This window comes from Ascaphus truei, chromosome 5 (assembly GCF_040206685.1).
Source record: "Ascaphus truei isolate aAscTru1 chromosome 5, aAscTru1.hap1, whole genome shotgun sequence".
NCBI classification, from domain to species: Eukaryota; Metazoa; Chordata; class Amphibia; order Anura; family Ascaphidae; genus Ascaphus; species Ascaphus truei.
Window position 1 is genome coordinate 31,379,543 of NC_134487.1, and position 24,282 is coordinate 31,403,824.

General features: G+C 43.9%; 1 protein-coding gene across 12 annotated transcripts in view; it reads left to right on the forward strand.

Moving 5' to 3' along the window:
- Positions 1–24,282, forward strand: part of PCLO (piccolo presynaptic cytomatrix protein) — a 442,770-nt gene that overhangs the window by 153,238 nt on the left and 265,250 nt on the right. Inside the window, exon 1 of one of the 12 annotated variants that reach the window (XM_075599571.1) lies at positions 6,980–7,105. The exons of the other annotated variants lie outside the window; for them this stretch is intronic. The gene's annotated coding sequence lies outside the window, so the exon portion shown is untranslated. Of the gene's footprint in view, positions 1–6,979; positions 7,106–24,282 lie in introns of those variants that run through there. 12 annotated transcript variants of the gene reach the window in all.

Here is a 24,282-nt window from a genome sequence, read left to right on the forward strand (position 1 = left end):
CCTCTGGTGCTTGCTGTATTATTACCATCTGCCTGCAATAAAGCCAGTTGTATCAGAACCAGTGTGCTTACTGTCTGTGAAAGAAGAACACGGTGTCAGTATGGGCCATCCTCTGCCCCTGCAGAGAATCTATGCTGACTGGAGACGCTGCACCCCTGAAGAACAAAGGTAACCTGCACCCCTGTCCTGGTTCTCCCCACACCATCGCGGAGCACTCAGCCCTCCTGTTGTCAACAGGTATACAGCATCACACCCTGAAGTAGTAGCCAGATAAGAAGCATACCCCCCAATATCACTTAGGGTGGTGGTTCAAGGGCTACACTGGCTAACTCAAGGGCAGCCTAACGTTAATCACCATTGTGGATAGGCTTTAGGAGTAGCGTTACAATAATTGTGGGTAACGCCAAATAGCTTAGCGGAGCTCTGTAGATTTGCTCCCAAGACTACTACTATAGTTGGTCATTTACAGCCCGTGTTGATAAATGCATCCTAACAGGCTGAATAATTAATTACACTGCTTCACTTAATGAACTAAGGGAAGCTGTATTCAAAATGTGGGATACTTCCTACATTCTCTTTTTGTTTGAATTCTAAGTCTTTGGAAATAAATGTGTCTGACATGTTTTCGTCTTTTGTTTTGCAGTGGAACACCATGAGCCTCTGGCATTTTTTCTTAGGTTGCATAAAGTTCTATTCTTTTCTTTGTACAGTATGTACATTGCTAGGCTGAGAGAAGATGCAATTTCCCCTATATCTTGACATACCACATCCTTGGCTGTCATAGCAGCTACAGTATATGGCTATCATGGCTGTCCTTTGCCAGCCAAGTGTTCATGTTTTATTGGGCTCAGCTACTGCATCAGTGTAGTTTTACTTCAAGGTACCAGAACAAATGCAAGCAGTGTAGCAAATATATTGGTACTGCTTTTTGGACTGTCAACATAAGCAATACACAAAACGTAATGGTTAATACATATTCGTTGAACTTAAAGTGATTTGTTACCGGCGCTAACCACACCCAATCTGTGATAAAATAGTGCACAAAATTAAAATTCTAAATAAAATGTGTCAAGGTGATCACTGATCAAATTCTCAACCTTCCAGGAATGTGTACAGATTCCTTTCAATAGTAGCTTGTCCGGGATGGGAAGGGAGCGAAGATAGCAGGGATACACTGTATCCCTGCTATCTTCGCTCCCTTCCCATCCCGGACAAGCTAATACATATTCGTTGTCATTGGAATCTGTATACATTTTTTTTTTATTGAACATTAGGTAAGTTTACACTGTTTTATTGAAATAGATTTGAGATCACATTCACCGCAGGTATTTTTTCATTATCTAAATTTTACAGTCATATTTTTGTTTTACTTATTGGGGAAAACGTTCTATATCAAATTATTAAATGAAAGAGATATCAGATTTAATTCATAATTGGGTCTCCTCATTTTAAATTTAACAGAGCATGACACATTGATTTCTTGGCACTTCATATTTCTACATACTGTATTGCCTAAAGTCAGTTGTAAGTCAAACACTATGTACAATTATAAAGAGATTAACAGAGTATTCAATGGAATTGATTTGTTTTAAAAATCAATATTTAAATACAGCTTTAAGCCTGGAGGCAGACTGACCCGCTTCGTGAGTGCAGCTTGGAGCCGGATTCGATGTTCAAGAAAGCTGAAAACTGCTTTTGACCATCGTTTTTGCTCTCGAACATATCGTCTCAGACAGAAATCTGAACATTAGATTTGTGAGGTGTTAAGAAGGGAGTACTTAGTAAAACAAATGACTGGAGATATGTCGTATAAGGGAAACCTCTATGGCCAGTGCTACCGTGCATACGGTAGGACAGGTGCGCACAGAATGGGGGCACAAGATTTCAGGCGGGGCGCGGTGGTTGCAGATGCCGCACGCTCTTCCCCATGGTGCGTGAGGCCCCTGCAATGTCTCCTACCAGGTCTTGGGCGACGCATCAAATGACAGCGCGGGGTCACGCGATGTCATGTTGCCATAGCAACGTGACCCCGTGTCGTCATTTGATGCCGAAGACAAGGGAGGGGGGCGCGAGCTGGTGAGTAGAGCAGGCAGAGGTGGGCATAGGGTTGCCAGGTATCCTGAATTGATCCGGACAGCCCGGTATTTGGTTACTCTATCCTGTTAAAAAAAAAAAAGAGATAATACCGGTATTACCTCTCTGGGCTTAGCAACCAATCACGGGATTACCCCTGAGAAGGGAGAGAGCAGGGCTGCTGCTGCTAGGGGGCTGGGCAGCTTTCTCCTCCTGATTGTCTGCTGCTGTGTAATGCAGCCAATCAGGAGGATGTAGCAGCCTGGAGGTGGGGCCAAAGAGAGGAGGAAAAGCACTGAGCAGAGGGAGGTGACCGTGTGTATTTGTTTTGTCCTGGTGTGTGTGTATTTGTTTTGTCCTGGTGTGTGTGTGTGTATTTGTTTTGTCCTGGTGTGCGTGCGCATGTGTATTCTCTGGCTGTCCTGTGGGGACAAGAGAGAGGATGAGGGGGGGGGGGGGCGAGAGAGAATGAGGGGAGGGCGGGTGAGAGAGGATGGAGAGGGGGGGGCAAGAATGAAGGGGGTGGGAGGGTGAGAGAAAAGGGGAGATAAAGGATGAGGAGGGGTGCAACAATCTTTGGGAGGAGCATTAAGATTAGTATTGCTCGCCATGTACAGTGTGACTGCAGGTCAGTTACTTATAAATAATCTGACCATTATGTAATTTGTTCTAAATTTCACTCAAAGCATGCACCAATTTACACTATTTCATATTCTATTTCCTTAAAAAAAAAAATCCTCGGAAGGGCGCTCCCTCCATTGACTGCTGCCCAGATTTTTTACGAAACAGAATATAAAATTGGTGCAATTTGGAGAATACTTTGAGTGAAATTTAGGAAAAAAAATCAGGTCATTTATAAATAACATTCTTCCTCACCAACGATTCTCACGCGTGTCGCACCCTTCACCATTTTGTCCAGTATTTTTGGACAAGCAAACTCGCAACCCTAGGTGCGCAGTGGGAAAGGTTTGTGCACCCCTGCCGTAGGATGATCTTTTAATGACCTGAGGTTCCCTTTGAAGCTTAAAATCATCAACCCTTTTAAGGGCTTCCCCTCTGAGTAGCATGGATTTGGATCTCCACAGCTGAAACAGTGAAGCTTAACATGGTCTACTTTCTGTTTACCTCCCCTTTAACATCTTCTTGTTTTTATTATTACTCTTATTGAACACACTGTACATTTTTTTCTAATATCAAACGGCTGAGTTTTGTATCACTCTTGACTACACTGTTGTAGCCAAGTGCCCCAGGCTATAGTCTTTCACTGGCCTCAACACCGATAAGAACAGGCAATGTTGGTTAAACTCCCGCGCAGGAGGCCCTACAAGCCCCCCCCCCCCCCCCTCTCGTCTGTCTCGCAACAGTCGGGTAACGTGAGCGGTTCACCCAATGAGTTCGAACCAGCTCTGTGACGTCATTGGCTATGCCACCCCGTCGCAAGGATCTGTAGTCCACAGATGCATTGTGCGCGCCCTGTCAGCCGAGCGATGTGCTCAGTCTCGCACGCCTGCACCATGTACCCAGCCTTAATCTGTGCTGCTGCCTCTGTGTAAATCTATATGTACACTAGAGAAGTTTGTCACCCGTGGAAGATATTTCTTCCAACATCGAAATTCTTATTCCTTTTATCAAAATGTCCAATAAGATTGTAGGGATTCCAGTGGTCAAATATACTGAACGTTATTCTATGTAATGGTGGTAGCTGTAATATTTCTAATTGGCTAAGCCACCTAAAAATAGCATGTTCTTTAAAGGAAAAACAAGACAGGAGCTTCATGTAAGGTCATTAATCAAATCAACTTAAAAGATTTGAATGTGGTACTTAGTGTGATTTGTTGCATACAGTACGTTTGTAAAATAGTGCAATGTTATTGTCTGGGTCAATTACTGATAACGCCATGTATGTTATTGGGTTTGATTTTTATGAATTGGCTAATGCTAAAGTACAGTATTCTTAAACATCTTTCTTTTAAATTATTGATTTAATAACCTCTGGTAATGTAATGGAAAATACATACAAAATATCCAAGGCAAAGATATTTCTCAATTTATTTGCATAGTTTTACCATGTGTGTATATATATATATATATATATATATATATATATATATATATATATATATTTTTAAGAGTCTACCATGCATAAACCCTTTAAATTTTCAAATGTAATTTTACAGCGATTCTGTGATCAGTAATATTTTAAGGCAGCGCAAACTGGGGGGGGGGGGGGGGTGGCAGGAGAATTGGCAGGGGGGCGTGGGCTGTTACAGAAGCCCCGCGCTCTTCCCCCAGGCATTTAATTTAATGCCGGGGGAGGCGTGAGGCCTCTGTAACCTCACTTACCTACTGGCAGCTGGGTCTTCAAATGACGCTGCGGGGTCATGTGATTTCACGCGTCACTATGGCAACGCGCGTCAAATGCCGCGGTGGGGTGACGTGACCCGCAACGTCATTTGAAGCAGTGCCTTCGGGGGAGGGGAGGCACGAACGCTGTGGCGCCCAGGAATGGGGCCGCAGCTGAAAAAGTTTGCGCAGCGCTGCCTTAATGTATAACAGCTATTCTAAATCTTTTGCTTCAGTAAATTCTGAAGAGATGTTTTGTAAATAAAACAAAACTAGAAGTGAAACGATGAACGGAGCGCACAAGCCAAATGAGCAGGAAGGACCCAAAGTCAAAAATGAATAAAAGGGCACTTTAATCAGTCAACCACACCAAGGATATGCGAGTACTTTCTATTATTCAGGGGAACCTGACAGTGAGACTGATTGTGGGTGGGCTTGCACCACCCACCACCTGTCTTCAGGAGGATAGTGCCCATTTGGTTATTATATATTACCATCAAAATCATTACTCATTACAAATACCTTTGGAGGAAGTGGTCTTGGCTATACTACATTTTGTCTTTCCTGGCATTGGAGCGCTTTTGCCAATTTTTCTATCTTGCTACAGTAAAACAAAACTAGGCAGCCATATGTCGAACGAGCTTTAGAACTATTTTGCTCAGTCTTATCATTTGCGACATTCATTTGTACTTTTCCACATCTTCACTTTCAGAACAACTTCTATTAAGAAATTAGAATGGGGAATGCAGTACTGTCGAGAAAAAAAACAAAAAACCTTTGTTTGATTTTTATTGTGGAAGAGACAATTGATAATGCAATTATTTTTTGTCTGATTAACTCCAGGCAACATCATAATATGAAATGTCGTGTTTATGCAAACAGCATCATGTGCAGTCAGATTTTGAAGTGGCAATGAACTGCAGGATCACTGCTCATAATTCTTCATTCTTATAATAATTATGTTTCCTTGTTTTTCCTGGAATATTTTGCTGCTCATATTAAATCTGAATGCACTAATGTTTTTTTTTTCAATCTAATTGATTAAATTAAACGTGCTACTTCAGTTTCTAAGTATCTTCAATGTATACTTGCAGTTGTTGAGATAATGAATAAAAAGCAAATATTTACAACATTTGGATAACCTTTAATTTCTGTGGAGAACTAAGAACATCAGAAAGGGTGAATAAAGATATAAAAATAATCTTACAAGTGTGGTTTCATTGGTTTTATAGCCAAACAGAAAACGGAGTATGTTTGTGTAGGATGGAAACATGTAAAAACCTACAGTATATATCAGTAAATTGCAGTATTGTCCACGAGTATAACACTTAGAGAAACAGATGTTCTATAATTACAGAGGTGGCATACATTATTGCAGGGGTGTGCAAACTGGGGGGCGTGAGATTTTTCGGGGGGTGGGGGGGAAGGGGGGCGCGCTGGCGGTTGCAGTGGCTCCGCACTCTTCCCCAAGGCATTAAATAGGGGATCGCGTGGGGCTTCAGCAACCTCAATTTACCGAGATTAAATCGCCGTCTGGACGGGTCTTCATGGCAACAAATGACGCCGCGGGGTCATGCAGTGTGACGGCATGTCATTTGTCGCCGCACTTCGCGGGGGGGGGTGTGGGGGGAGCGTGAGCACCGGGGAACACAAGGCAGGGTGTGCAGGACCCCTGTATTATTGCCCTGTTATGTGGTATTGCGCAATTAGTTTGTAATTTGTAAATTGCGCGATTGTTGATGGCTCAATGTGTATCGGTGGAACCACAGCAAATCACACGATAAACATTGTGGCAGATAACTTGTTATTGTGCGATGACGGGTGCGATAACTTTGGCAAAAGCTGTACATGTCGGAAGTAGACTGTAGTGGATTTTTTTATATTCTATTAAAAAAACAAAAAAAAGTTTAAATACTGCACTAGGTGATTTATTAAATTATTCTGGCTGCAAAACTGACAAAATCAGTGCAATACACAACACTAAATATTTGAAAGAAAATTAATCACATTCAAAGCAATTTTTTTTTTTTTATGTAGCATCCTTGCAAATTTTTGCCCTGGTTATTCCTGGACCCTGCAGGCAGTGTATGGGTTAATCCTTACAGGCCCTATTTGTTACACAGTTGTACTGTTAATGTTGCATTTTAAAGGTCAGAATCTGGCACAGCCTGGTCACCTGACATGGGGTGATCTTGTTGCAACTAGCTATAAGTTTGTTCTTTACAGGCCAGTATAAAAAGGTTGGGATCAGCCATTTTGTTTCAGACCCCAGTAACATTAGGAAAGACCCCAATTACCATCAGGAGGTCTCCAAGCTCCCACAGCCTGTAAAGGAAGACACACTTATTGTTTTTAGCATAGGGACAGTGTCCCAGTATTAGGGTCTCCTTATAGAATGTGCTGGGAAGGAACTACACTACTGTAGCAAGTTGTCTTTATATGCAGCACTAGGAAGAGACCTGGGTGGGCTGCTGGTGATGTCTGGATCTGGAAAAGGCTCTATTAAAGAGATGAGCCACTGCAAGACTTAGAGAGAGGGACTGAAAGTACTATTTTCAAAATGCTAAAACCTGTCCTGTTTGCTGCAAGTTTATAAGCCAACTAAATGTTCCTGGCGCCCTTTTTCTTTTCCTATACTTCTTGCCAGGAGCCAGCACGGATCCATGAGCAACCCTGAGAAAGAACCAAGGTAAAGTCACAGCACATACACCCTTAAGGTGGAAATTCTACTTAAAGGGACAGTAGTAAAGACACTTGGGACAGTCTGTGTTGTATTTTTGACTGTACATCCTATCCTTTATGGCTTTGCAATTCTTTTGCATTGATTTTTCCCCATTATTGCAACTACTGTAAATAGTAAATATCCACCATTATGAGCCATTAACTATTAAAACATATTTTTAACCAAAAAAATAAAAAAGGCACTGAAACAGTGAACTCTATTAGTCAAGGATAGCAGATGGTCATTATGACTTAGTTTGTGTCACTGTACCAATGTGCTTTGAATCGAATTTGTTCCCCATGCATCAATGAGCAATTTGAGCTATGGTTACAGTAGGAATTCTTCCACATAACATTATAATGGGATGTAGTTTGTGACTGTTACGGGTGAAGTTTCCCTTTCACTTCTCGTTATGGAGGTGGTTTTAACATTTGTTCTTTAGACATCGGTATAAGACAGGGATGCGCAAACTGGGGAGCGTGCCCCTGAAGGGGGATGCAAGATTTTTCAGGGGGGTGCGTCGGTTGCAGAGGCCCCACGCTCTTCCCCAAGGCATTTAAATTAATGCCGGGAGATCGCGTGAGGCCTCTGCAACGTCCCTTACCTGGTCTTCGGCTACACGTCACCACGGCAACGTGACATCACGTTACACCGAAGACAAGTTAAGGAGGGCGGGGGGTGCAGCGGGGAAAGTGTGCGCACCTCTGGTGTAAGATATTGGAAACTCAAACAAACTCATTAAGCTCCGATTTGGTATTAATTGCCATTCAAGTCGATGGAACTTAACTTTGGATAGCAGTGTAATTGTAACGAGTGCTCACCACAAAAAGGTCGGGACCACGAGGCTGAGGTGGGGATATTAATAGCCACCGACCAACAACTGCTCAGCCACGTCCGTAGTGCAGAGTGGTAGTCGTGTAGCCGGGTCAGGGTAGGAGAGGTCAGGTTGATTAAGGTACTTGCCGTGGTCAAGGAGTGTAGATATCGGATAGTCGTTGATACGGTGCCGGGTCCAGGGGTATAGAGAGTAGAATAGTAGAGTCCGTAGCCCTGGTCCAGGGGGTCACAGAAGTCAGGAGTCCGGGTGCAAGCTGAGGTCAAACAACAAGGATCAAACAAAAACAGATCAGCAGGAAGCTTGAGGTAAGCATGAGTCACAAGAGATTGTGCTCAGCCAGTTTGCAGGAGGGCTGGCTGAGCATTTAAAGGACAGTTAGCCAATGGTGAGGCAGCACACAGGTGCAAGTTAACCGATAGCAGGACAGCCTACAGCTGCAGGGCAATGCAATCAAAGGTATGATGACTACCGATAGGCAGGGGACGAGTCACTAGCAGCCGTGGGATACTGGATGCAGTTAACCCCTTGTTTGCCGGTGTCTGTGCGTAGAGGGTGCGCGCTGTGCGCTGCCCATGTCGTCATGTGGGCGGGGCCTGGAGACTGCCCCTGCAGTGTCTCTGGTTCGAAGAGCGCAGCGCGTGCAAGTTGCAGTTGACGCGCGTCACCCGTGAAGTCGCGGGTTGAGTGACGAGGCGGGGCTTCATGGCGATCCTCATAGTAATACCACACATCGGAGCGTTGATGAATCCTGCCATGTAGTGTCCCTTAAGGACTAAAGCTCAAAACAAAAACAGGAGATTTTTAAATGGCAAAAAGGATTTTTTTTAACATTTATTACGTGCATGTATTTTGTCTGTATATTTTCTGTATTACCAAGCTTAGATAATATTTAGTGCTATGATTTTCAGTTTTCTATATGTTTTATTTAGATATTTTATTTACTTTTGTATCGTAGTCAAAATTGAATGAGAATACTATATTAAATTCAAAAATAAAAACATCTGGGTAGTGCATTTGTGTTTGTTATTTTTTTTTTTTGGATCATTTGCTTTCATACATACAATCAAAACCAGCTTTTGCAAAGGAAAAATAAATTGTTTCTTCTCTAGGCATGTACACATAGGCTTGACATATTTTAGTAGTCATATGGTTTGCCATTCATTGGACATATGCTGCTATATACCCAAAGGCATACAAGAGCTACATTAGGTGAAGCAAAATGAAATGTTGATAGTTGGTTTCCAGTTTACATTTATATGGTAATATCAGTTCGGAAAATTATAATTTTGTGGTTATCGTTTGTTTTCCCAAAACAATTTTGCACTGTGGTTTTAAAGTACTGACCCGACCATAGCTATCTGTGTTATACTACTAACATTAAAGCAGCAGTTCAAGTAAAATCCTACGTTCGTTTAAAAAAAACAAAACAAAAAAAAAAAAACGTTTTAAAGACATTTTTAATGTTTATAATGTATTAAGCATTTCAAAAGTGACAGCCCCTTTCCCCTTCTGATAGGCTCTGGCTCTTGAGCCCCACCCTCTCTATAGCAGTGAACCAATTGTATCTAGTAACTGCCCAGTCAATCATTCCAGGAACTACATTGCCCAGAATGCTGTGCAAGAACTGAATTAAATAACCCGGAGCAAGCGATTGATTACAGGAGAACAGATCAATCTGCAGCTTAGATAATCACTTGTCAGTGTGCAGATTGTATTGATGCACATACATATACTCACACACAAATTTTATTTTTTATTTTTAAACAGCAGCTTGAACTGCAGCTTTAAATTATGTCAATAGATCATTTCTGTTTTTATTGATCTAAACCAGGAGTGCGCAATCTTTCCCTGCTTTGCCCCACTGCCTGCTTCCCTCCCTGCTCGCGTTCCCACCCTGCTCGCGTCCCCCCACCCTTAGTCTCCGACTCTCTGCGTCAAATTACCCCACGGAGTCAGTCGCCGCGTTGCTGAAAACAAGGTAAGTGAAGTTGCAGAGGCCTCACGTGATCCCCCGGCATTAATGTAAATGCCCTGCGCAGGGGGGAGGGGGGAAGTAGAAGAGCCTGGGGCCTCTGCAACAGACACGCACCACCGTAAAAAAATCTTGCGCCCCTCAGTTTGTGCACCCCTGATCTAAACTGTAGTCTTTGTTCCACATGACTCCAGGCTTCATTGTTATAAACAAACCAATTGATAAATTGCCTCATTTATAAGGAAATAAATGTATATAGTGTAAAAGAAATACATAAAAAGGGAGCTACACTATCCATACTTCTGATGTGAGGCCGCTGTAATGCATTAAGCTCAGACATGCCACCATTTTTGTTCCCTCATGAGGCAATTAAATGAGACAGTTAAGAAGTCTCAGCAGATGTTTATTAAAATATGTTTTTAATATACACAGCTTTATTTTTTAGGCTGTACCCCAACTTCCTAACATAGGGAGATTTTTTTTTATTATATTGCCCCAACAATAATATTATATACCTTTAATTCGTCTTCAATACATTATATCTTAGCTGGATATAATAATTCCGCATTCTGTTTAACATGCAAAATAGATAGAGTATTTATCCTAAGTTATTACTTCTATATGGTAAATATAGTGTAGTTCACAAAAAATAAAAAATAATTAAAAAAAGGTCACTTTTGACAGATGGTAACTTCTCATCCCTTCCGCTCTCCCTGCGTGGAATCCCTCTTTCCGGGTCCTCCTGTGAACTTGCCGTTATCCTGTTTTACTCTGATCTGATATTCTAGTCTTCTTATATAGTGTAAATTCCCTAGTTAGAATCCTATTCGCAGTATTATGACTGAATATGGTATCACGTGTCTTTCGAGATCTGTATGACTAGAGTCTATCTGGCATAATAGCGTCTTACACATATGGTAATCAACCTTGTATATTCTGGAATATTTATGACTAAATCGTTTCACAGATAGCCCAAAACAGCTGTATGTCATATCAGCTGTCCCTGCATCTCTATATTTAGATCCTGATGTCGCAGTCTATGGGCGCGATCAATGCTGCGCGGTCTTCGCCAGCATGAATGCTGCCATAAAGCAAACCGATAGCCTACATCTTGCCCTCTCTAAAATGGATGCCACAGGACATACCACACTAATTGGTAATATTCTGAAAAGTAGATAGCAAAATTGATGGTCAGAGCTTAATAATTAATTTTACGTAATTATTTACCTTTTAATTTAAATGTAATGTGATATTATTAGTGCATCATACTTATCATAGCATTTAATTCACATGGTATAGACTTTATATAACTTTAAAGATTACATAATTGTTCTAACAATTATTTTATTTTCGTCCAAGATATTTAATATGTGATTAAAATGGTGTGTTGTCACTTTGTTTTCAGACCTTTGAGGGGTTTCGGTATTCAATATAGTTGGGGATTAATGTATGATGTGGAGTGGTGACATTAGGTTGTGTGCAGGGCCGCCAACAGAGAGGGGGGGGGGGCAGAAGGGACAGATGTCCCGGGCCCGGTGTCTGGGGGTGGCCTGGCGAGAGCTGCACATTGGGCCCGACCCCTGGCCAGGCCCAGCTGGTGGTCCCTTGCGGCCAGGCCCCGGCTCCTTCAACTCCAGGCCTCTTCCTTCTGTCCAATGCCGAGCTTCAAACACCGGCGCGCAACGGGCCTCTGTGACGTGCAGCTGGAGAGCCGGGGCCTGCCTGTGAGAGGACCAGCAGCCGGCCTGGCCCAACCAGCCACAAGGCAAGTCTGTTTTTTTTTTTAAAGTTCTGGTGGTATTTTTATATGTATTGGGGGTGATAGCTTTTTTTCATATGCATTGTTTTTTTTTTATATCTGTATTTTTTTTTATTAAATATATATTTTTTTTTATTTGCATTGGGGCTTTTTTAAATATATTTTTATATATATATTGGGTTATTTTTATATGCATTGGGGTCTATTTTATATGTATGGTTTGTTTTATATGTATTGGTTTTTTTTTTGTATATGAGATATAGATAGATATAAAAAAAAAACCTATGTATTGGTGGGGTTATGTATTGGGGATTTCAAATGTATTGGGGAGGTTTTTAAAAAAAAAATGTATTTGTTTTTTATTTTAAAATGTATTTGGGGGGGTTGAATATTTTTGGGGAGGTAGGGATTGTATGTATTTGGGGTGGTGGGGATTTTTTGTATGTATTTGGGGATGGGAAGCTTTGCATTGGGGTGGTTTTTTTTTGGTATATATTTTGTGGGGGGAATTATGTGAGTGGGAGGGAATGAGTGCGAGGAGGGTGATTTGGGGTAATTGACGCAGGAGGGGAGAGGGCAAAAGAGGGAGTCAGGGTGAGATGCAGGGGAGAGAAATACATGTGAGGCAGGGGGCAGGGATTGAGTTAGAGTGGGGTAATTGAAGGAGGGGGAGGGAGAGGTGAGACGGAGGGGCGAGAAATACATGGGAAGAGGGAGGGGAAATCGAGGGGGCTCACGAGGTGTGAAATGGGACTCGCAACACTGCTGATGGTGGGGAGGGTGGTCAGAACTGTAGTCCTGGGCCCTGGGAAATCTGTCTACTGCCCTGGTTGTGCGCAATTGTGCAGCGAGGAGTTAATTTATGGGCCTATTGATTAAGCTATGTGGGGGTTATGGCTTGTGTATAACAGCAGTTTTAAATCTATTGCAATTAATGTTTCTCTAATCTTAATCCATTTATCATAATTCAAAATAAAGAAAAACCTGGCGCCAAATAGTCAGTGGAATGTCCTGTACTCCTCAAGGGATCCGCACACTTGCTCGACAGACCATGCAAAGAAAAGAACACAAACAAACAAAAATCATAGCGCAACACTGTAGGGTAAGCAGTACTGCACTAATACACACAAACAATTAAGAATCCTAGCGATTATTAAAATATTTATGACGGATCTCTGTGAGCAGTGAGCTGCAGGTTACGCAGCAGGATCCTTATGTCTGCGTAACCTGCAGCTCACTGCTCACAGAGATCCGTCATAAATATTTTAATAATCGCTAGGATTCTTAATTGTTTGTGTGTATTAGTGCAGTACTGCTTACCCTACAGTGTTGCGCTATGATTTTTGTTTGTTTGTGTTCTTTTCTTTGCATGGTCTGTCGAGTAAGTGTGCGGATCCCTTGAGGAGTACAGGACATTCCACTGACTATTTGGCGCCAGGTTTTTCTTTATTTTGGTTTATTCTGTTAGTACTGGCAGTATCACCGGGCAGCCATCCTTTATTATAAGTTTTTTAATATCACACTGTGTATTACACTTTAGCGCTAGTTCACATTTTTTTCTTCACCATTTATCATAATTGATACATAAATATTAAACACCTAACGCTTATTAGGCCAAGGCATATACCCCTGGTGAGTGCGCGTAACCACCAACATGACATTTTGTATTACTGTCGCGGCCAAGCTGAGTCTCACACTCACCCGTCTTGTCCCGCAGCTGTTTTCGGGCTGGCGCCGAACTTGGCCGCGCGCCAGCCGGATCTTCCCCGGTCGTTCCTCTCCCCTCGCGACCTCTGCCTCTGCTTCTCCGGGTCCCCCGGGTCCCCCTCTGCCTTCCCACATCCCCCCTTACCCCGCCACCACCTGAGGGGAGCCCTGGGCACGCGCGCACGCACCCTGTACCGTGTGACCGCATCAGTGATGCGCGGCACGCAGCGGGAAAAAAACAAACAAGCCGCGTCTTCCCGCGCATTGCGGTGACGGCCGTATAAGACTCAGCTCGGCTGCCACTGTAAGTAATTAAAATATGCTTTAGGCCATGTTAAGTACAGCAAACATTCACCTGTGAGCAGGTGCATCACTTATACTTAAGGATATTAGACCAACAGTGTTTTTGTAAGTGTAACCTTGATCAGTCTTCATAGGCAATATGTTATCTAATGTTCTTTAAGATTGGGCAAGTTACTTTATCTCCCTGTGCCTCAGGCATCAAAAGCATAGATTGTAAGCCCATCTGGGCAGGGACTGTGTCTGTCAGAAAAACCTATGTGCAGTGTACCACGTGCTATACTGTAATTGGGGCGGCTTTGAGTCCGAAGAAAAGGGCTATATGAAATAAATGATATTGAATAAACGTATTATCGTTCTGTTATTTCCCTGCAATAACTAACAATTTAGTACATCTGATGTTGGGCATTAGCATCAGATTTGCATATGAGTAAGCCTAATGTCCGTAGAAATTTGGTGACACGCTATTTCTGTGATTAACTCTACGTTATTGTTGCACGGATAGGCGTTAGGATTATCGGAATGATCATTTAGGTTAGCGTTGCTATAAATAGGGTAACTGTATCTGGGCCTTCGATGATTCATAATCAAAAACCTATCCAAAGTACTGTAGTTCAGTCAGCCATTCTCTAGAGCTAGATTTTACATTCCTTCAATTTGTTCGTCCATTATCGGCTATTTTTTTCCCCCAAGCCATAAGCATTTAATTTTACTCTTGAATGCACAGATGATTCCTGGCAGTGTTGAAATTCATCTATCCACTAGCAATTTTAACATCAAGGATACTCTGAGAAATAAAAGTAAAATACCATATACTTGTGCATGGTTTTAACCCTTAGAATATTGGTTTAAACTTGCATCATTTTTTTAATGTGCCATTTATAATGCAAATGTAAATCATTAAGCATATTGTTGCAGGGACAATGCAACCACACATGGGTTTCTGAATTTGCTGGTTTATTTAGCCTAAAATATATGGCATTCAAAAAATAATACAGGAAAAAAGGTGGAGAATGACCTCCCGTGTTCCAATGCTAAGCAATCACGTATAGGTATATAGGCAGGTATACAGCCACTGTCCAGGTACAACAAGGGAAGGTATATGATGATAATGAAGTTATAGGGTAAGGGGTGGCTTCTTGGTATAATAAAACCAACCGGGGGCCCGATAGCAAATAGGAACTAGAGATACATAGTAATGTGACCGCAGACACACCACTTGTGAACTCAATACATGTCCCAAATAAATGCTGCTCTGAACCAGTTAGTAACCCTGCCACCCCAACAGCTGAGCTGTGTGAATGAATGAAACACCCGTAACCTGTAACATGCGGGTACACAGCTGCTGGAACCAGGAAAGAAGCAGGGCGCTTCTGCGCAAGGTTCTAATGGATACCGCTCTGCTGTCTGGCGGTCGCACCAACTCCCCAGCCGGTCGATGGAGATGACGTCACGGGAACAATCAGCTGCGCTTAACTGGAGACCCGGCACACAATGCGCTGCGGCATGTAGTTCGTCTTGCGCCGCGTCCAGAGAGCCAACAGCTGTGCTCTCACTGGGGTCCAGCATGCAGTGCGCTCCGGCGCATAGATCTTCAGGATACCACCTCTGCTGAATAATGATGATCAGCACCTGCTAACGTGATGAGACCTCTGTGTGCTCCATTCCGAGATAATGAATAAGGTAGAAAAAATGAATGGTCACTACTCCCTTGTACCAACACAAGCTTGGTAGATTAAAAAATAAATTTTATTACAAAAAAAGACTGGACATCATGGATAAGACTCCACGCGTCAGAGTGGTCTTATCCATGATGTCCAGTCTTTTTTTGTAATAAAATTTATTTTTTAATCTACCAAGCTTGTGTTGGTACAAGGGAGTAGTGACCATTCATTTTTTCTACCTTATTCAAAAATAATACAGCTTCTTTTTAGCAAACAAACAAATAGAAGGATGTCATGAGCAGGGCTTTTCCCTTTTCCCAACACGGCTGTTCAAAGTCCAGAGTCTTTATATACAGTAGCAAACAGGAATTATAGGGTAAAAACAGATCTTTACAGCAAGCAGTTTTCCTCCAGAGTTGCAGTGTGTCTCACTGGTTCAGACAGCCACGCATGTGGGTGCAGCCTGGGTTTTTAAAGCCCCTGACGAGGCAGCTGGGATCTGACCAATTAACAAGGCCTTTTCCCAGCTGAATTTTAACCCGTCACTGCTGCACTGCAGACCTAAACATAGGTCTGCCAGGCATAGGGCTGGTGTCTTATATTCACCTTGATACACATGTGAATTTACAAATGAATATACAGTACAGGATGTGCCAAGCTGATTGATGATTAATTAGTATTCACTTCCCCAGGGGTGTGCAAAATGGGCGGTGAGATTTTCATGGACAGGCGCAGCGGTTACAGAGGCCCCGCGCTCTCCCCCAAAGCATTTAATTAAAATGCCGGGGGACCTCGCGAGGGCTCTAAATTCCCTTATCTTGGCTTCCATTAATGTGGCCTTAAATGACGCCACAGGGTCAGTGATGTCGCGTTGCCATGGCAACGTGACCTTACGGCCCTGCAGCGTCATTTGACGCCAAAGCCAAGGTAAAGGTGAGGAGAGCATGCAGGGGAAAAAGTTTGTGCACCCCTGCACTACCCCAAGGGTGCTCAACATCCACCAACAGGTCAGGTTTTCATGATATCCCCGTTTCATCACAGGTGACTCCTGCTTTGATTGGGCCACCTACTCTGAAGCAGGCTCTTCCACTGAGCCACCTGTGCTGAAGCAGGGATATTTTAAAAAACATGCCTGTGGAAACGGGGGGGAGAGAATCTTGAGGGACTGGAGTTGAGAACCCCTGCAATACCAAATCTGCTTGGAAAACGATTGGCCTGTTTTTTTATTTATCCTGTGAACTTATTTTGATGTTTCAATACATCATTGCATGCCTATAAACTGTTAGTTTCTCCTTCATAGCTAATTGATTTCACCTCAGTGATATTAATATGTTGATTTTGTTTTAGCGCAGCTGTTACAAAATATAAACCCTAGGCTGGGGAGAACTACTGCAGGCAACTAGAGAACTAGCCACAGCCTTTGCCAGCTCAGATTTCCCTTTAGCAGGAAAGCAGTATTCAAATTGTCACATTGCATTTCAGGTGATGGGGAATGTAGAAATATAACGTGCTGATTCACTGTAGATCTCCTTACAGAGACAAAAGACATGTCAACCACCAAGAAAGGGAATCAATTACATTTGGGGGTTTTGATTTACAAAACATTTTAATAGAGAATTGGTTCATTTTTTTAAATATCAATGAGACTCCATTAGAGACGATGTGGTCTAAGGGCTGTTATATAGTGTGTGTGGCCTTGCACGCGCGTGCCTGTGCGAAGGCATGTGCACGTGCCGCACACATTTTGTGTATATACTGTGCGCGACTGTCTGTGTGTATATATGTGTATATATATATGTAACGGGTTTCCCCACCCCCAATCGCAGATATAGTGTGGGGTGCAAGGGAACATACAATGTTACCATAGGTGTGGTGCATTACCTGTTGGCTCGCAGGAGGGCTGAGCTTCCGCCACGGGGAACCTGGGGCAATTATACTAGGGGTACTCACTTACAACGATGCAGCGCCTCCACCTGCGACGGCTCCCACCAGAGGGGGAGTGGTTCCTCGCAGGACAATCACTAACAATCAATACTCACACACAGGGATATATAATAACGGATACTATTTACTTAGGAACATAAGATAACACATATCATGACAGGTACCAACATAACCGGTGTCCCTCCCTCGAGGAGACACTTACCACTGCGTCGCACAGGACGCTTTCCCAACACCAGGTGATCCCACCCAGTGTCCATAGAACCCCACCCAATGTCCCGCACTTTTGCAGAGAGAACGTGGGTGACTGCGCAGTCACAGTTACACTAAGGGCCCGTTGGTGCACTTATGACTGTAGGTACCTGCCGAGCACTCCGGTGCTCGGATCAGCAACACTTCACAAAGGGTCAGACGTGCGATGAATCCGTCTGATCCTATCCTTGCGATATTCTCTGTGGACCCAAACGTGGGTCCGAACTCCGTCACTGGAACCGCAGCGTCCCCTGAGTCCCTATCTGACAGTATAGCAACGGGACACACACTGCCGTCCCTATAGCACAGCATCCTTAAGTGGCTTAAGGTAAACTCGTAGGGCATACGGGGCTGCCTATCCTATGCAGTTAGGTCTCTGCACCCACCCTACTCATAATACTTGCCCTGGGCCATGGCTCCCCGGATTGGTTACCGCTATGAACCCCCCAGTTGCCTCATACTACGCGCAACGCCGACCTGGGCTATGGCTCCCCGGATTGGTTACCGCTATGAACCCCCCAGTGCCTCTCGCCACTTGCTTCCTCTAATGCCTGCCACAACGCTCTGCAGACTAACCCTTAGCCCCCTAATCCCTTTCTATTCCCCAGCCCTAACTGCAATGAGTGACAGGGTCCCTAACCTGAGGCTATCCCTGGCAACACTCACTAACCTGGTGGGGAATCAGGACTAACTTGGGCCTTAGGGCCGCTGGCCTAGTGCAGGGAGTCCCTGACTCCTGCACCCTACCTCTTTCCTTGGGCTCCTGACTCTCACTGACAACATAGCTGCAAGCCCGCCAAATGTATCCTTTTCTCCTCCTGGCAGTCCTGCAGCCCTATTGGCTCCTACGAGGCACCTGGTGCCTCCCTCGCTAGGCCCTATGGGAATTGTAGTCCCGGGGCACCTGTAATAACATTGGGGCCGCGTGCGCGCCTTCCCTATGCTTACACTAACTCCTAATGGCCGCCGCAACATCCCTCTCACTGTCCCTACTCTCGCGCGACTCCTTCCTAACTCTGGCCTATCTTCTGCGCATGCGCGACTGTGTCGGGCCTGCCGTGACTCTCTCTCGGCTCTCCTCACCCTCGCGCAACACCTCCCTGGCGCTAGGGTTCCTTCCGCGCATGTGCGACCACGGCGCATGCGCGAGCCAAGGAACAATGGTGGCTGGCTCACCGCCCGGCTCCGGGAGCGCCGGGAGTCCTGTGACGTGCGTGCGGCCCTGGCAACCGGCCGCACGCGTCCCCGACAACCCTCGAGACGGGACCCGACCGCCCTCACCTCCCAGATCGTCCGGCGGGGCTGCCATGGGACTCGGCGGCCCCCGCGATCGGCAGCGAGGTGAGGGGGAAGCGGACACTCTGGGGAGACCTGGCTACATACATACACATATATATATATATATATATATATATATATACTGTATATATATATGTATGTAAAATATAAGAAGAAAAAAAGCGCCAAATCCTAGTGCATTACTGTGCAAAAATCGATATATTTAATTCCCAAAAATCTCAATAAAAATGAACTCACAAACATAAAACAATTAAAAGCATTTTATGAGATATACTCATGCTCCTAGGACCAGGAAACGCTGCTTTGCTGCTGTAATCACTCCGTGACTCCACTGGATCAGAATGCTGCCTCCGTTGTTCACCGCCTGCAGGAACTGACGTATCAGGCACTCCGCGATGGTCTCTCACCGGGTACACACCACCAGATGCTCTTTGGTTCCCACCGGGGACGGTAGATGCCGCGGACCAGCGGATGACGTCACGGGAATCGTGCTGGATACCGGACCGGTAGAGATTCGTAGCAGTTCAATAGTAAGCGTTTGTGAAGGTCCACTGCACACCTTCCCTACGCGTTTCGTCAGATTAACTGACTTCTTCAGGGGATGTATATATATATGTATGTGTGTGTGTTTAAATAAAACCTGAAATATTTTTTTTTAATACGTTGTACACATACACACATACACTTTCAGCGGCTGTAGTGGAGCGATTTCTTTCTTTTTTTCTTTCCCCCTGTCGGCCAGATCTACTCTCCTTGCCGTGCGCGCGCGACATTATAGAAAGGCAGACTGACGTCAGCCAACTAAAATTCCGCGCCCGGCACTATAGAACGGGCCTATGTATGTAAGAGAATGGTGTTTCCGTGTGATAGAGGAACGCTTTTGCACAGAAATACGTCTCACTATATTCATTAAACAAATGGCCATTTTTGATTCAGAAAGTATATGCAAATGAGAAAAAAAAGTAGCGTAATTCTGCATACAGTAAATAATTCTTAATGAATATGGTGAAAACTCAGCTTTTTTTATCACTGCATTTCATTTTTGATTTTGCATTGCAAAACTTGCTATTTAATGAATATGCTTTAAGGAAGCAGCTAAACAAAAAAATTCTATCTGGATATATACCCTATAAACAACAAATACTGATGCCAATCATCAGTACACATACAGTACAAGCATACACATGCTTGATTCACCAAAAACACATAATATCAAAGCTATTTTTTTCCCACATTCAGGATAGAAGATTACGTACATATTAAAAACAAAAATTTCCCTAAAGCAAATTCTTTAGGTAAACTCGTCCATGCCATAGTCAATTATATTATTTTTCTAAGGATTAACCTGAAAGAATCTGATTTCCTGCATAAGGTGACAAAAGTTATTCATGTTATCAAATTATGTATTTTAAGACATGTCTAATTATGATCTTCACTTAATATATTTCATTTAGCACTTCATAAATCTGTGTGAAAAATGAGCACACATTTGCAACCTATCAATACTGTATATCATCAAGTGTTCTGCAAAAGTTCAGACTTCTGACAGTTTTGTATTCATTTTCAGATTTGATAAAGATACTTTGCCAGTTCAATTACAGTTGTCCTAGTACGATATAGAGGGATATTTTGATGATATGTATAAATCAGATGACTTCTGATTCTCCCGTGGGTGATGCATTTAAAAGTTAAGAACATGTAACCCATATTCCCCCCCCCCCCCCAATCGCAGATAGGGTGTATGTAAGGGGATCTATATGCATTACCCATCGTGGTGCTTTACCTGTTAGGCTCACAGGAGGCCTGAGCCTCCGCCACGGAGAGCCTGGGGCACGTATGACAATATGAATAACCTCGTACTTGGTGCAGTGCCTCCACCTGCGATGGCTCCCACCAGAGGGGGAGTGGTTCCTCGCAGGAAATATATATATATCACTCCACACAACGTGTAAAACAACCAAGGACTTTACTGGCAGCAACCATAAGCATATACACATATACCAACAGGTGTCCCTCCCTAGAGGAGACACTAACTCGGCGTCGCGCAGGACGCTACCTTCACCTCCACTCCCACCGGATGATCCCACCCAGTGTCCAGTAACCCCACACAGTATTACCCCACCCTCAAGTGAGATGGATATGTGTGACTGCGCAGCCACTGTGTCCCTTGTGAAATGTGATATGACTCGTTGGTGCACTTGTAGATTACCTGCTGGGCACTCCGGTGCCCGGGCCTGCCAAGGAACTTCACAAAGGATCCTGATGTCGACTGTACACCGGAACTACCGTCCGGGGCGATCCCACCCGGATGGCTGATGCAGCAACAGCAAAGGTCTGAGCCCAAACCTCTGGACGGACGCGCAGCTTCTGCTGTGTCCCTAACTAGCTCTATATAGTAAGTGGCAGGGTCCCTATCCTGGGGGCTGTCCCTGACATAACTCACACTACAAGGTGACTCAGGGCTAGCTGGGGCCTTGGGGGCTGCTGGCCTAGTGCAGGGAGTCACTGACTCCTGCACCCTACCTCCTTCCCCTAGCTTCTCCTGGCTCCAACTGCCTAACGTGCTCCAAGCCCGCGAACTGTATCTCTTTGATCCTGCAGGGCCATCTTCCAGCCCTACTGGCTCCCTGGCGTCACATGGGGCGCTGCTGAGGCTCATGGGACTTGTAGTCCCTTCTAAGAGCCTTCCCATGTAGGCTAAGGTTTCGCTGGCTCCCCTCACACTTGCCTTGCGCATGCGCAAGTCTGCAGGGCCGGCGGGACTCACTGCGCATGCGCGATCTATAGGAAGATGGTGACGCCCTGCTCGGGAGCCGCCGGGGACCGCCGGAGCGCCAAAGTGCTCCCTGCACTGGCCCCCACCTTCCAGACATGCCGGCGGGTCCATCGAGTGACCCGCGGCAGCGGAAGAAACGATGTAGGGGTCGCGGGGCAGCAGGCACGAACAGGGGACCTGGCTACAAACACTTATCAAAAATAACACTTGTGTTGAGTCATTTAGTTCAAGTGACTTTCTGGATTCTGCCAGGAAACGACCAAAGCAATCACGTAACTCTATATAACGCTGGCGTAATATATTCTGTGGCCAGAAAATATCTGAAAACAACAAGGACAATGCCCATATTTTTTATTCATGAATATATTTGCAAGATGGAGATGTTTAATGAAAAAAATGACAAGTAAAATTATTAAGCAGTATGTATCTCTACTGAGCTAACAAAAGATGTGTAGCACACTAGATGAAAGTGGCTCGATAGAACATCTATCACAAATGGAGTTATTATTTATGCATAAATCTATGTAATTGAAATCATTAGTATTGTAAGCAAGCTTTCCTTGCAGCCAGCCAAGGAGACACACAGGGTAAAAAACAACTTTAAGTGGTTCTGTAAGAGATGAAGCACAGCAACAATTCACCTGGTCTGGGTGTCTGGCTCCAGGGACACTTCGCTTAGGGGGCAATTGACACAATATGGGTTAAGACTGTGGTAGGAACTGAGATGAGTCTCTGCAAGGTCCCAGTCTGGCATCGTAGCCGGAAATGTTTCCTTCCATTCCACTTGGATAGATCTTGGGAAACCACTCTAAACTTGCCCTAGGGCCCAGCTACTCCCGTCACCCACATTCCCATAGCAACTACTCTAAGAAGAGATGTAACCCCTTCTATTCCAAAGGACTAACAATCTTATTACTTTAATCATAGTTTAGGGATCTTTAGGTCCATGGCAGTATTTAATGTATTAGCTGCTATTGGTGCTTGCAAGAGAGCAAGTACTTTTTTTTTTTAAATATCTGGCATAAAATGGGGTAAACTTATTTGATTGCACTTAGTGATGGAAAGTTTTGTAATTTGTTCTCGTTTGGTCACTGCACTATGTACAATATTTATCCATGACTAATACTATTGTGATATGCCACAAGAAACTTGTAACATGCACCCCCTATCTAGTAGTTATATCATGCAAAACAGGGTAATAAACATTGAATTAAATGAGATGGGGCTTCATGTAGAGAGCACTGAAGAGGTATTAAAGTAGATTTACATATTGTAGAATATATGACAAATCTTCTGAGAAGCCATCTTTCTACAGTATATATATATATATATATATATATATATATATATATATGAGAAAAAGAGATGACCCCGCATCCATGGGACAAATTAAGGCAACTATACAACCGACTTTTCTAATATAAGAAATTTAAGATGTAATCATCTGTCGGTGGTGCTATAGGGGCATAAATTATTGCAATGAAAAAGGAAAAAGAGCCCCAATGAAAGCACTCTGGTATGCCTGACAGTACAAAACCACAATGTTTATTGAAAAAGTTACAGAACATAAAGTAAAAATTAAAGCACAGAAAATTTAAAACAAGGCATGGATCCCCTGAGAGGTGCAAACTTGATTAACCCTCAATTCAGGGAGTTACCCTGAGAGACAGTACAAAAGTCTAATAAGACATATACGTGCTAAAGAGTACCTGACAGGGTGTAAATGAGAAAGCTACTAACAGACATGGAAAGGTGGCTAAATAAGGTGACTGATGGACTGTATAACAGAGTGCAGCAGTCTCCCTAAATCTGGGGACAAATGTACACCATTACAATAACAACAGACTAACTGTGAAAAAACACATATATAGTCAGAAGAAGCACACCATGGTCTGTAGTAGCAAATAAATGATACTTCACCTGATGTCAGGTACTCAGCACAGTCTTGGAGGAATCAAGGAGAAAAGCTCGCAGCACATAAGTATGTCCTAGAGAGGGGACACAACAGGGGATCCTGCCACTGGACCTGCTCCTACGCGTTTCGGCCTTAGCCTTCAACTGGGAGTGGTACAGTGGACAGTGTAACATGCACCTTAAAAAGGGATTTAATTAGGTTGGTGATAGTGGGCACCTGTGGTGTTTAATAGGTGGCACATGTAGTAGGGAGTATACTAGTTCATTAGCATACTGTGTCACAGAAGCATCACGGGCTGAGGGCCAGTGATAGGGATATATTTCCTAAGTTCCTACCCATAAAAGGGCAGTTCTGGCAAAACGGTGTCTCAAACGGGGTACTGCGCAGGCGCATGACGTCACGGACGTGCGACTAGGCCAGAGGTGTCGCCTGTAACGAGTCATTCAGGGGCTGGTCTAAGGAGGAAGCATTGGGGACTGAGGGCAAAAAACGTGCATCACGGATGCAAATGCGCATGACCGTGACGTCATAGGTCAGCATCCCTGGCGCCCTGCGCTTAGTCATCAAGAAAATGGCAAATACCACTGTTATGTGAAGCCTCTAGGCTCCTGACTGCGCATGCTTGCCCTTGGATGCCAGTAATAGCGCGATCTATAGGCTTTAATTCATGTCCAAACGTCACTTGCGCGAGTACTATGTATACACCTCACTGGTCAAAAGG